The 12993-nt window shown below is 42.6% G+C and overlaps 1 protein-coding gene and 1 pseudogene across 3 annotated transcripts in view; both read left to right on the forward strand.

Moving 5' to 3' along the window:
* The window catches only part of LOC149204871 (PGR5-like protein 1B, chloroplastic), a 226711-nt gene that overhangs the window by 159870 nt on the left and 53848 nt on the right, over nucleotides 1-12993 (forward strand). The gene's annotated exons all lie outside the window — the stretch shown is intronic.
* LOC149204872 (isocitrate dehydrogenase [NADP], chloroplastic/mitochondrial pseudogene) lies at nucleotides 3186-4703 on the forward strand (annotated as a pseudogene).

A 12993-nucleotide genomic window follows, 5' to 3' on the forward strand; every position in this document is an offset into this window, starting at 1 on the left:
ATGTCTTGCCATCTTGATGCATTATCCATAATTTTGGGCATAGTGGATTTGTTATATAATTGAGAATGGTCCTGATTCCCAATTGTGGTATGAATCAGCTGCTCCCCCACATCAATCATCATTTGTTGCATCCTAATCACCTCATTCAAGGTTACTGCCATGTTGTTTGATTTTAACTTTTCTTTGGATCCCATGATTTCTTAGCTTTTTATTCTGGTCTTGTCATCACTTGGCTTAAGGCCCACAGCTGGCCAAGATCATGGCTCTGATACCACTGTAATATTCCTAATTGGAAAATTACAGTAAATATAAAAAACATAAGCTAGGAACAACAATTAAAATTAAAGTCCAAGCACCCAAATCAGAATACCATAGAAAATAAGCAGAATAACTGAGCCATTTTATTAATCAATGGGAATACGAGTACATAACAAGTAAGAACAATGGAACTTGGGCTTGTTATGCAAGCTATGCAAACCCCAGGTGAAATATCATTGACCAAACCACTGAAATGGCTCCATACTGATAATGCACATTGCCCAGAAAATCTGCTATAGGCTGCCAAATGGAACTAGTCGTCTTGCTCAAAATAATGCCCAGAATGCTCTGAAATTGCAGCCGCGAGCTCCTCTCCTCAAACCCGAAAATACCAAGAAAAGGTTTGGCCTATCTCCAAGCCAAAGTCGAACCCACAAAATGGTGCAAATTCTCCAACTAACCAACAATTCACCCTGCTATAAGAATGAAGATTTCAGGCCCGAATATCGCCCGGAAAATTTTGTAAAATTAGTGAGAGACTCCTCTCAATAAACCCACAAAAACCCAAAAAGGGTTTGGGTTGAAACCACCGATCCCCGGTGATCGCCAACAAGTGCAAATTGCCCAATTTGGCTAGAAAACGCCCCACAAAACTAATACTGCTAAATTAAGCCCAAATCCACCAATAGAAATCTTTCCCAACTCTGGCTAAATTTTCCTATGAGGAATACCTCTAATCTTTGGCCCTTATCTCTCAACCTCTATTCCTCCAACCCCTGTGCACTTCCAAAAATGTAGAATTTCGGCCCCAAGAATTCTCTCAAGCTCAGCCCTGCTAATCACCAAAAAATCTCTGGCTAAATTAGGGGAAAACCCTTGCAAATCCTCCGATGTTCTACTCCTTCGTAATTGATGTCCCCACAAGCAATTCGAACCACTTCTGCACCCTGGAAGAAAAACATACCAGCTGAAATAACTTGCAAATACGCCCAATGGCAACTCTGAATTGAGCTCCCCAAATTGCCTCACTAGGGAGACACTCGAATTTCTCCGAAACGAGAGTGGAATTCCGCTTGGAATTCTTGGTGCTAAACAACACTTTTCTTCTTGTGCTAAACAGCCCCAAGAGAAGATGAAAGGTGAAATATAATAGTAAAAAATGATCTACAAACTGAGTCCTTTCTTTTATATTTTCTCTCCATCTTTCTAGACTCTTTTAATATTATTTTATTGGTGGGGGCCATTTTCCACTTAGTTACTTTTTCCACCATTTTAATAAAATAATAATTTGCCGCCAATCTGCAATAAAATAATACTTGCTACCCTTTTCCAAAATACTAGTTGCCCCTTTTAATTAATATTACCAAAATTGGGCAAAATTCCCATGCTCACAAAATTGAGGATATTACATTGGCAGAACTTAGATGGTTGATCTTGGTCCTTCCAGACAAAGTAACTTGGCCTCCTCCTTTTTGCAAACAAATGAATGCCCTTTTTACTATCATCAAAACTGAACTTTGTCCCACAAAGTTCTGCTTCAAAGTCTACTACAAGACTGATATTATAGGCAGATTATTCAAGGATAGTTTCATAATCCAGTCCAAGAAACAAATTTAAGATCTCCTTCAGACTTGCCTTAGGCATATAAGCTTGAAATCACTCAACAGGACCTTTGAAAATGACTTTAAGTCTTCCCTAACCAGTCTCATTACAGGTATAAAAAACAACACCTTGTTTTTGCTCTATAGACGAATCCTCAATATATTGTCATGTGATTTCTTCAGAATACGTTAATAACAGTGATCCCATTCTTTATCTCATTTTTGACTGTCTTGATGTGCAAAAATAGACTTTAGTATTCTTTGTTGGACATAGAGTCTTGTTAATGTATCTTTTATCAGTCCTTGTAGCCAAAACAAGTCTTCAAAGCGAACTAAGCATGTGATATTTAAGACACTTCAAACTTGTTATTGTTACTAAAGCATCAGTCCAATCCCTTCTCCTATGTACAGTGACTTCCACAATCGAAGGGCTAAAACAAACTTTAGTAGACCTCATGCACAAAAGGAAACTTTGCTGGCCTTTTCACAGAGATATTTCAAACTTATTCTGGCCACTTTCTGAGACTCCTCGGCCTTTGATGCTCAAACTGAGGCTCTTTTTCTGTTTCTATTAGGCCTGTGGCCTAGCCTAAAGTCTAGTTTTGAGGCTCTTCGGCCCTCCTGAGGTTTCTTGCCCTGTAACAGGCGCTGAGGTCCCTCTCGACCCTTTGTAACAGGCCCTGAGGCCTTCTCAGCCCACCTGAGGTCTCATACTTTGTCCTAAATTTTTGACTAATCTTCCATCAAGAATAGAATATAGGCAGAATATAGGTCTTTTAGGGCACATAATTGGACTAGGGCTTCTTCAAGGCTGCTCTTTCACCATGGCTCTGATACCATGTTGAATTTCGTGATTTTTTACTCTGATAATTACTTCCAATGATTACCTCACTAATTTGTTTTGTATCACATTCATCATTAAGCAATTACTCATAGAAAATATCATCAATAGAACAATAAAGACAATAGGATCATGGAGAAACAGCCAAACATGAGACACAAAAATTATCTTGGGAAAACCCCAAACCAAGGGAAAAACCCAACAACCTTTTCTTATAAAAATTTGTCCAACTCCACAAGGAATACAATCTGAATTTTCTAGTCAAGTCAAGTCAAACTGACCAGCACCCAAACCCAGGTTAAACCTAGTCAAACTGCCCTCAATTTGCCTTAGAAATTTGGTCTGTTGTGCCACAGAGATTTCACTTTGCCTCAGAATTTGTCCTTTCAAGTCTCCCACAAATTCGTCCTTCATTAGCCTCTGAAGATATCTTCTTATTATCCAAATTGAATGTCCAAATGGAGAGGACGAATGCCAATATATAGATGTTGAATGGAGAATTGGTGTGTCCTTTCACCGGGGCTGTCTTGAAGCCAACCTTACATTTGGAGGCAAAAATTGAAAATTGAAAATTCAAGTTTTCCCTCATTCAAAGATGACTTTAAATATAATTTGTGTTTATTATTTCTCATGTATTTGGAGGGCTAGAACAAATTATGAAGACCGACCATAGCTACAAAAATCAGCAGTAAGCACCTACAATTGAGATTGGACTTAGCAATCGGCTCTTTTGGCCTTCATATGCCCAACTCCTTGGCTGCTACCTACAACAGATATGCTTGCTCCATGTTTACCCCCATTCTTCCACATCTCACTTTCTATGTGACCAAAGCACACTGCTCAAAGACTCTTTGGGAAACAACAACATAAAATATGGCTCTGATACCAAATTCACCAGAAACACAGAACACAGAGTAAATATAGCAGGATTTTACTTATATGAAACAAGATATTGGAATCAGAATAGGACCTTTTATTATGATAGGAACATTACAGAAGTTCAGAAAGTTTTTGTCAGGATCCTCACTAAGGCAAGAGGAGAGCATATGCTTCGGAATAATCAAGACTTAGGACACAAGGCATACAAAGCTCTGACTAACTGGAGACACCATGACTCTTGATGAAACTCTGGGCTGCGATGCCCAAATGGTGAGGCCCGTCCCTTATTTACTATTCCTCGTGAGCCTATTATGTGCAAGAATATTCCTAGACTTATTGCAAGTTGGAAGAAATTGATATGTATTGGGAGACATGCTTTTGGGGATTAGTACCGCGGTACAAATCTGCTCCTAACAAGACCAGGAAAACTGAAAATGGTATTTGTTCCAAGAACAGGAGATAAGCCACTTGAGCTTGATGTATATGATTTTAAAGATGGAGGTGGAATGGTGATGGCTAGGTTCAATGTTGATGAGTCAGTGTGGTCCTTTGCTCAGTCCTCAATGGTAATGGCATATTCAAGGAAGTGGCCTCTAAGTACAAAAATTACCATATGATGGTAGGTTTAAGGACATCTTTCAAGAAGTATATGAACAAAACTAGAAAGACAAGTTTGAAGAAGCCAATATTTGGTATGAGCATCAGCCAATTGATGACATGGTAGCTTATGCTCTCAAGGGTGAAGGCAGGTATGTATGGGCTTGCAAAAATTATGATGGTGATGTTCAAAGTGATTTTTTGGCCAAGGGTTTGGGTCACTTGGACTGATGACATCAGTGTTGTTATCCTCAGATGGTAAGACTATTGAAGTTGAGGCCGCACATGGAGCCTTCACAAAACATTTTTGAGTCCATGAGAAAGGGGGTGAAACTAGTACTAATAGTATTGCTTCAATATTTGCTTGGACATTTGGACTTGAGCATAGGGCAAAACTGTATAATAATGAGAACCTTGTTCTTGAGTGTCTCATGTTGAACATATTCTTGTACGCTATGCTACTACTTGAGAAAGATAGCGCATGGTTTACATACTATATATTTCTTTGTGTTCAAGATTTGGTGTAGCTTGGATGTGTTTCAGAGGAGGTTGTAATGTCAGAACCATATTTTGTACTTGATGCATGGTCTTCTATAGGTGACATCCAAGAGATGGTCATTAAACCTAGTCAAGGTGGATCACTTACATTGGGTCAGTTTCTTGTTCAGTTTGAATATGGGAACAGGGAGTCCTCAGGTAATGGGAATGCTAATTTCCTAATGTGGCCTTGTCATGTCCCCAATAAATAATTTACTAAGTAAAATCATCATTTTTGCAATTTTGGTGTTATAAAATATTTTGGCATATAAAAGTTAGGAAAAGTGGGTTATGGAGGCCCCACTTAATTTTTGGAGGAAAAAGGAGAAATAAACATTAGAGGAAAAGGAAATAATTTTTGTTAAGTGAAATATGGGGACCACCAAAGAGGGAAATTCGACCCCCTTGAGAAATTCACACTAGGAGAAGGAAAGAGAAAAGAACTGGAATTCGAACTTGTGGAGAGAGGAGACCACCAAGGGAAAAAGGACCAACATTTATAAATATCACATTGGGGCTCTACTTTTGCATCTTTTTGCTCATTATTTTTTGAAGATAAAACTCTCTCTTGGAGGTTGTTTAGCACAAGAGAAGCAGAGTTGTTTAGCTCAAGAGTTTCAAGTGAAACTCATCCTCATTTCGAAGAACTTCGAGTGTCTCCCTAGTGAGGCTTTGGGGGAGTCTATTTCAAGACTTCCATTGGAGTTTATTGCAGAATATTCACTATTTCTGGGCGCAAAAGACAAATCTAGGAGGTTATTTGGAGCAACATCTTTCTATTACAGGTTCTGGGTATTTGCAAGAGATTTTATACTAGTTAGAGGAGGATTTTGGCACCATTTTTCAGAGTTGTTCTTGTATCTTTTGGCTGGGCCAAATTTTCTCTTATAGTGCCTACGCAGGGGTTGGAGAACAAAGTTTTTTTTGTTGGCGTTTGGTGCTGGTATTTGCTAGGAGTTTTAATTGGGAGTGATACCCATATGCCGGAGGATATTTGTGCACAATTCTCAGCAATTTGCAGGACAGTTTTATCATTTCTCAACAGTTTCTCTATGGTTGGGCGCAAAAATGTGTAGTTGGAAATTCTCTCTATTTTGGGCATACCGGGTCAATTGGAATTAGCCCAAATGATTTATGGGTTTTGTTGGTTTGGGTGTGAGGAGCCTATAGCTAATTTTATAGAATATTCTGAGCAGTATTTGAGCCAGAATCATACATTCTCATAGTAAGGCATATCGTTGATGCACTAGGCAGTTTGCATCACATTGGGGATTCAATTTTGGCTTGGAGTTAGGCCAAACCTTTTCTAAGTATTTTTGGTTTGTAGGAGAGGAGTCCATGGCTGCAATTTCAGATCATTCTGGGCATTATTGAGGTCGGAATTTCAGTTTCCTCCCAGCAGTAGTTAGTAGAATTTCTAGGCAGTGCGCAAATTTCGTGGGAGTCATTTCTAGCAGTTGGATTAGTGAGATCTCACCTGGGGTTTGTCTAGCTTGCATAGCAGGCCCAGGTTCTATCATTCCTTTCCATTTATGTACTCAGATTTCTATATTAATAAAATGGCTCAGTTTCTTGTGTATTTTGATGTGCATGTTTGGAATTTGTTTATTGTTGTTGCTTCCTTGTACATGTCTCTGTTATTTGCTGTAAATTTCAATTTGGAACATTACAGTGGTATCAAAGCATGATCTTGGCCAGCTATGGGGAAGCTAGCAAGATCATGGAGGAGATCCTCAGAAACAATGAGAAGATGATCAAAAACAATGAGGAGATGATAGAGATGTTAGTCCAATTTTGTAACAGTAAGGGGATAAACCAAGACCATCTTCATCCTTATGGAAGACACACCAGAGGTGTGCAGGCCATGGGGGTGAAGCCATTTACACCATGTGGGGAAAGTCGACAAAATCATGATACCAAAGCTCCTCAAAAGGAGTGGACAGGTCAGGGATAGTTAGAGGGTGAGACTAAGAGGCGTTTCTGTTGGTGGAGACTTGGCTTTAGATATCAAGAGCCTGAGGAGGAGATTGAGCATGAGGTTGATGGCATGCAGGGAGAGCACGTAGAAATACCTAGAGTTATGTAGGAGTAATCCTTGTTGGATATTCCTTTGATATCTCCAGTTGACACCTTGGGGGAGAGAGTAGAGGGTACACCCATAATGCCACCCATTGTTGAGATATTCATTGATGATGTGTCTAGGTTTGTGCCCGAGTTTTCAAATGATAGCAGCCCACAACAAATTGACGAGGTGCCAGGGGACATGTTGATTGACGTGGTGCCAGTAGGCACAATGTTATCCAAAGTTGTGATAGAGTTTCTAAATGGTAGCCACCTACAGTAGAGTGGTGAGGATGTTAGGCATGATGAGCTATTTGTGGAGCGATAATTAGGGGCTCATGTTGAGCCCATGATGGAGGAGGATGAGCAACTGTCCTTGGAGTCAACCACCAATGAGGAGCAAACAGGTGCATCAGCAGCCAACAACGCTATCATACTTTCAAACGCTAGCCCTCTTCAGGCATACATTGATGGAGCTTGCAACATTGTTGGGTTTCCTTTGCACGTTGGTGAGAGAGAGGCCACATCACCTAGGCAGATTATATGCATTGAATATATTAGTGAGATGAGGTGACATGAGCTATGTAGGGTGCAACATTGACAGGATGAGGGGCTAGTTCCATGTACGTGATTTCGTGCTTTTGATCCTTCCCTTGGGGTTGGATGGTGAGAGATTTTGAGTTGGTACCCGACGGAGTGGGCTAGGCATATGGAGTTGGTCATAGACTGGAGTGAGGGTCAGCAGGCGCATTCAGGCATCGGGAATACTGGAGGCCCAGGTTGGCATTGGGATTTAAGTGGGACTACCTACCATTTACCAGATACGCAGATTGACTACGACATTGGTGGCATTGTTGACCCAGTGGTTGAGCGCATGCATTCACTAGGGGAGTTTCAGTCAGCACCAGCAATCAGTTAATTTGTGAGGGGACTTTATGGGTCATCTTGGTATGCTGGTTATGCATGGGGGTGTGGGATGATTTGCACACTCTGGCAGGAGATTGTCAGAGGAGGTGGCATTGCTAGGCCACCAAAAAGTTCCTTGTATGGGGCTGGGGATCATCCACAGCTATGTGGGGCACATGGGACACATAGTAGCAGAGCAGTGGTGGCATTGCTACTGGTACATAGGGAGATTCACCTCTTGAGTCCCTCAGGGAGGATTTGGAGGGAAAATCCATGCATAAGAGGGTATGGTGATGCGACGATGGAGGTGGTGATGTCGGTAGGGTGCAGGTTGATGCGTATTGCCTCAGCTTTAGGCAATGGAATCTAATGGTGCGTAGGCACATACAACGTTGAGCAGTGGTTTGCAGGTGGGATTGGAGATGCATAGTGGTATGCCGTAGTGCGTTGGATTGTGTTGTGGAGTAGGAGCGACTCACATCGCATTGAGTACATGCGGCGAGTGTCAGGTATAGTGACACAGGAAAGATATGAGACAGTACAAGATGGTACAACAGTAGCAGGGGGTATCTAGTGGTGTACAAGGGTAGGCCACACTGTACAATGGGATGCCAAGGAGTATAGGGATACTCAGTGGTATGCAGGGGAATATGATGTTGCACAACGAGGTCTTGGAGTGTTGCCTCCAAGGAAATTTATGAATAGGGACACCATGCATACCTTTGGGTGTAGTTCACCCAGGATCGACGAGGACGCAGATGAGCGACACCTGATGGTATCCATGGGGACTCACCTGCCTGTCCCTCTTCTACATCGCTTACAGGCACATATGATTTCGCTATTGTCATTTGACACTTTGGGCATGAGCAACAGGGAGAAAGGAGATCACTTGAGATATTGGTATGGGACTCAGCACAGCAGGGGAGAGACTTCTCAATGACGGCATTGGGTCAGGGCACGAGCTGGCAGGTACAGGTTTGGGGAGTGCGTGGTTTGTTGCAGAGGTAGCGTATGTTCCAGCCTTGAGTTCACACTTAAGGGGATGCATGACACATTTTTAGTGAGGCACTTCGAGGTATCACAAGAACATATACAGCAGATGGTTGATCTTTCTTATATGCGAATGTTCAGTCACCAGGTAGTATCAGGGTGTGTTTTCAGGAGACAGGATAACAGATCCCACGATTTGGTATGGTCGGTGCATGGCAGTTTTGCATGTGTTAGATTGATTCATGTTGTGTGGAGTCTATATATCGATTACGTGCAGGGAGCAGAGATGTGGGTAGGTGGATTTCAGTATTCGTCAGGACTACATTGCAACAGATCTAATTAGGGGATCCAGGGATTCAGTTGGTTGACAGGCCACTCCATTTCGTGAGGAGCAAGACCATAGCAAAGGGTGATCTAGCTCACTTTGGGGTTGACACTGTGAAAATTCCTCAACCGGAATTCCTACTACAACAAACTGATGTTACTTCTCCTACTTGTTAATCCATACAAGTTATTTATTGTTTGCTACGATAAATATCGAAGTAAATACTATTGCAACCTTCACTTAATTAAAATTATATACGGAAACAAGAGACTGAGCAAGAAAGAAAATACAACACAAATGACACCGTTATTTTTGGACAAATGTCCCCGGAAAAACCCAATGCGGGAAAACCGATGCAGCAACTCTGATGGTTTATTATTATTAAGCAGTAGCAAATTCTAAATACATCTCTGAATACCTCAAGGGTTATTCAGTTACAGAGAGAAATATTGGTAGAAAGATTTGTGAGATTACATCATACAATCACTGAGAAAAATCCCAGCTAATCCAGACACTGGATGAGGCGCCTTTGGCAGGCCCTACTCCGCCTCTGCACAGTCCCTACGTCAACCCCTCTATACACCGCGTCACCTAGCCAACTGATCGATTTGCTGCCCAGAGTCACTGCTTTCAGCCTCCCGGTCTCACACCTCGACTCTTGGCTTCTAAAACTGACTCTGCCTAGCAAAATTTCGGACTCTCTATCACCCTCTGCGTGGCCCTACATCAACCTCTATGTGAGAGTTGCTGGATCACTCTCTGCCTCTCTCCGCTGATGATTCTTTGGCTGAGAAAATCTCTCTCTCTCTCTCTCTGTGGATGCTATCCCTGCCCCTCAACTGCAAGAAATCTCCTCGATCAGAACTTCTTCCTGAGAACTTCTCACTTCAGAAATTCGATCTCTTGATCTCTCGGTGTGTCCTCCAAATGACCCTAAAGCTTCCTTAAATAATCTTCTCGTTGACACTCAACGATCGAGATTAAAAGCTAATCAATGGCTAAGATCATTTTAGCTTGATCCTCGTCTTCTTCTAGAGGTTACACCCACAATTAGATTAATACCCATTAATATTTTTAATTTCCTAAGTTTAGACCTAGGGTCCCATTAAAACATATTAATTATTTTAATAAAATTGTCTCCGGGTGGAATTTCCCAAAACGATTTCTGTGTTCTTTGGAATACATGTTTCCAATCCTCCCTGCAAAATTTGAGGCCTAGAGCACATCCGATGCTACTCCAAATCAACACTCCCTTTTAGCGAGGAATGTGCTCTAGCAATATACGTTGCTGCATACTGCTCTGACTCTGAAGCATCGTCCTCAGCACTGTTGATGTCTGACATGTTGTCCACCAACTACTGCGCTGCTACTGCAACTGTATTCCTGTTGACACTGCCACTGTATTACTGCTGCTGCAACTGTATTACTGTTGACACTGCCACTATATTACTGCTGCTACAACTGTATTACTGTTGACACTGCATCGGTACTACAACTCCCTCTCAAGTGTTGCATCTGTGCTGCTACTAGCACTGCCACTGCAGACTATTGCTGCTACTCTATCAGCAACGGAAAAACATCCAAAATTACCGAACTGACTGTGTTCAGTATGATACCATGTGAATGATGGAGACTGAATGCTGCTAGTCTCTGCACTGACCCTCTGAATATACTGCGTTGTTGTTGACCTTTGCTCTGTGCCATCTGCACTACTGTTAACTCTACTTTGTGCTGCTCAGACTTGGTGCTCCTAGCCACTACAACTGTCTCTCCGACACTCCTCGGCACCATTCGACACCAGTCCATCCTGCTACCACAAAATTGGGCTCCCGTAGCAAGGTATTGATCCAAGAGGTGAACTCTTCAAGGATCCTGCCCATCTATAGCTCTTTCGGACTACAACTCCAAATTAGCCCACCTCCCTCCTGGAGGTATCTTGGTGGTCATGGCTAACTCCTCTTCGATCTTTACGGGAGCAACCTTCAGATCGTGTTTCTCATCCTTGTCCTTCTTCTTGAGAGGACACTGAGTAGCGTAGTGACCCATCTCACCACACTTGAAACACTTGATCTTCGAGACGTCTTTCTTACATCTTCGCTACTCCTGCTATCCCTTCGATGCAAGGGCTACATTATCCTGCTCCTCCTTGGGCTTCGACCCATTGCTACTGCTTTCGTCAAGTTTGACCTTGACTAAGTCTCTCCTCAACTCCTCTTGCTTTAGAGCTGCCCACATCTCATCCCAATTTGGCAATGTTGCTCTACCCAGGATACTCTGGACAAAGACTTGCCACTCATCTGAGACAGAATTGAGGGCTCGTTTAACCAACTCTGAATCTTGAGGTGTATGCCCCACAGAAGACAATTCATCACGGGTTTCCTTCAGCTTTGTGAGGAATGGATCCACACGCTCCCCCTTCTGCATCTGAGCAAATCTCAGCTTCTGTTCCAAGTACATCTTTTGCTGCTCGGAAGATCCTTGATTTAATGTGGCCAAGGCATCCCACATCTCCTTAACAGTTCCTTTGCTAGTGACATGACACACAACGTGATCCTTTATTCCATCAAGGATCATCCTCTTGGCCTTCACCATTTCTGATTTGTACTTCTTTAGCGGATCTGGATCTGTAGGCACAACCACCACGTTGTCGACATATGTCTTGAGGGCATGCTCATCTAGAAGGAATGACATTCTAGCCTTCCAGATGACATAGTTGGTTGCTCCGTCCAACTTGACCTGATCCCTCAAGCCACTGGTTGCCATATCTGCCAAAAAATTGAGAGTCGAATGACCTCCTCTCTCCTCTGTGCTGCTGCTGGGCTAGCCTACGTACTCCCTGTTGGAGCTAGTAAAACTGTTGCCCCTTGCTGTTGCTCGACTCTAGATAATTTGAAATCCTTGGCTAGGAATTCTTTGAGGAAGAAATCCCCTCAACTGTGCTTCTCCTCTTTCTTCTGACGATTTTCTGCATAGCAAACTGCTTGCAGAAAAATCTACGTCGCACCAGCTCTCCTTACACTGAGACTTTAGTGTTGCTCCGTTTGCCCCGAAAAAAATTCGAACTAGAAGCCCTTCTCTCCGTCGACTCACTCGGAGAGAGACTGCCACGAATTTCAGCCCTCCGACTAAGAACTACGCAAATCCTCTGGGGTTTCGAATTGTTGCCTCCTGCAGCTTTTTGATTTCCCTCTTCTGCTCAGTGTTGGATCTATCGACACTGCTCTTCTTGTTCCACCTGCAACTTTGATACCATGTGAAAATTCCTCAACCGGAATTCCTACTGCAGCAAACTCATGTTACTTCTCTACTTGTTAATCCATAAAAGTTATTTACTGGGTGCTACAGCAAATATTGAAGTAAATACTATTGCAACCTTCACTTAATTAAAATTATATGTGGAAACAAGAGACTGAGCAAGAAAGAAAATACAACACAAATGACACCGTTATTTTTGGACAAATGTCCCCAGAAAAACCCAATGTGGGAAAACTGGTGCAGCAGCTCTGAGGGTTTATTATTATTAAGCAGTAGCAAATTTTGAATACATCTCTGAATACCTCAAGGGTTATTCAGTTATAGAGAGAAATATTGGCAGAAAGATTTGTGAGATTACCTCACACAATCACTGAGAAAAATCCCGGTTGATCTGGACACTGGATGAGGTGCCTTTGGCAGGCCCTACGCTGCCTGTGCGCAGTCCTCACACAGTCCCTGCTTCAACCCCTTTAGACACTATGTTACCCAGCCAGTTGATCGATTTGCTGCCCAGAGTCACTGCTCTCAGCCTCCCGGTCTCTCACCCCGACTCCCGACTTCTGAAGCTGACTTTGTGCAACAAAATTTCGGACTCTCTCTCACCCTCTACGCTACCTCTGCGTGGCCCTTCATGGCCCTGCGTCAGACTCTGCGTGAGAGCTGTTGGATCACTCTTTGCCTCTCTTTGCTGATGATTCTCCGGCTGAGAAAATCTCTCTCTCCGGATGCTATCCCCGCCCCTC

The sequence above is a fragment of the Pinus tabuliformis genome, chromosome 1_2, assembly GCF_031772625.1.
Source record: "Pinus tabuliformis cultivar Carrire ecotype Pingquan chromosome 1_2, CPIR1, whole genome shotgun sequence".
NCBI lineage: Eukaryota > Viridiplantae > Streptophyta > Pinopsida > Pinales > Pinaceae > Pinus > Pinus tabuliformis.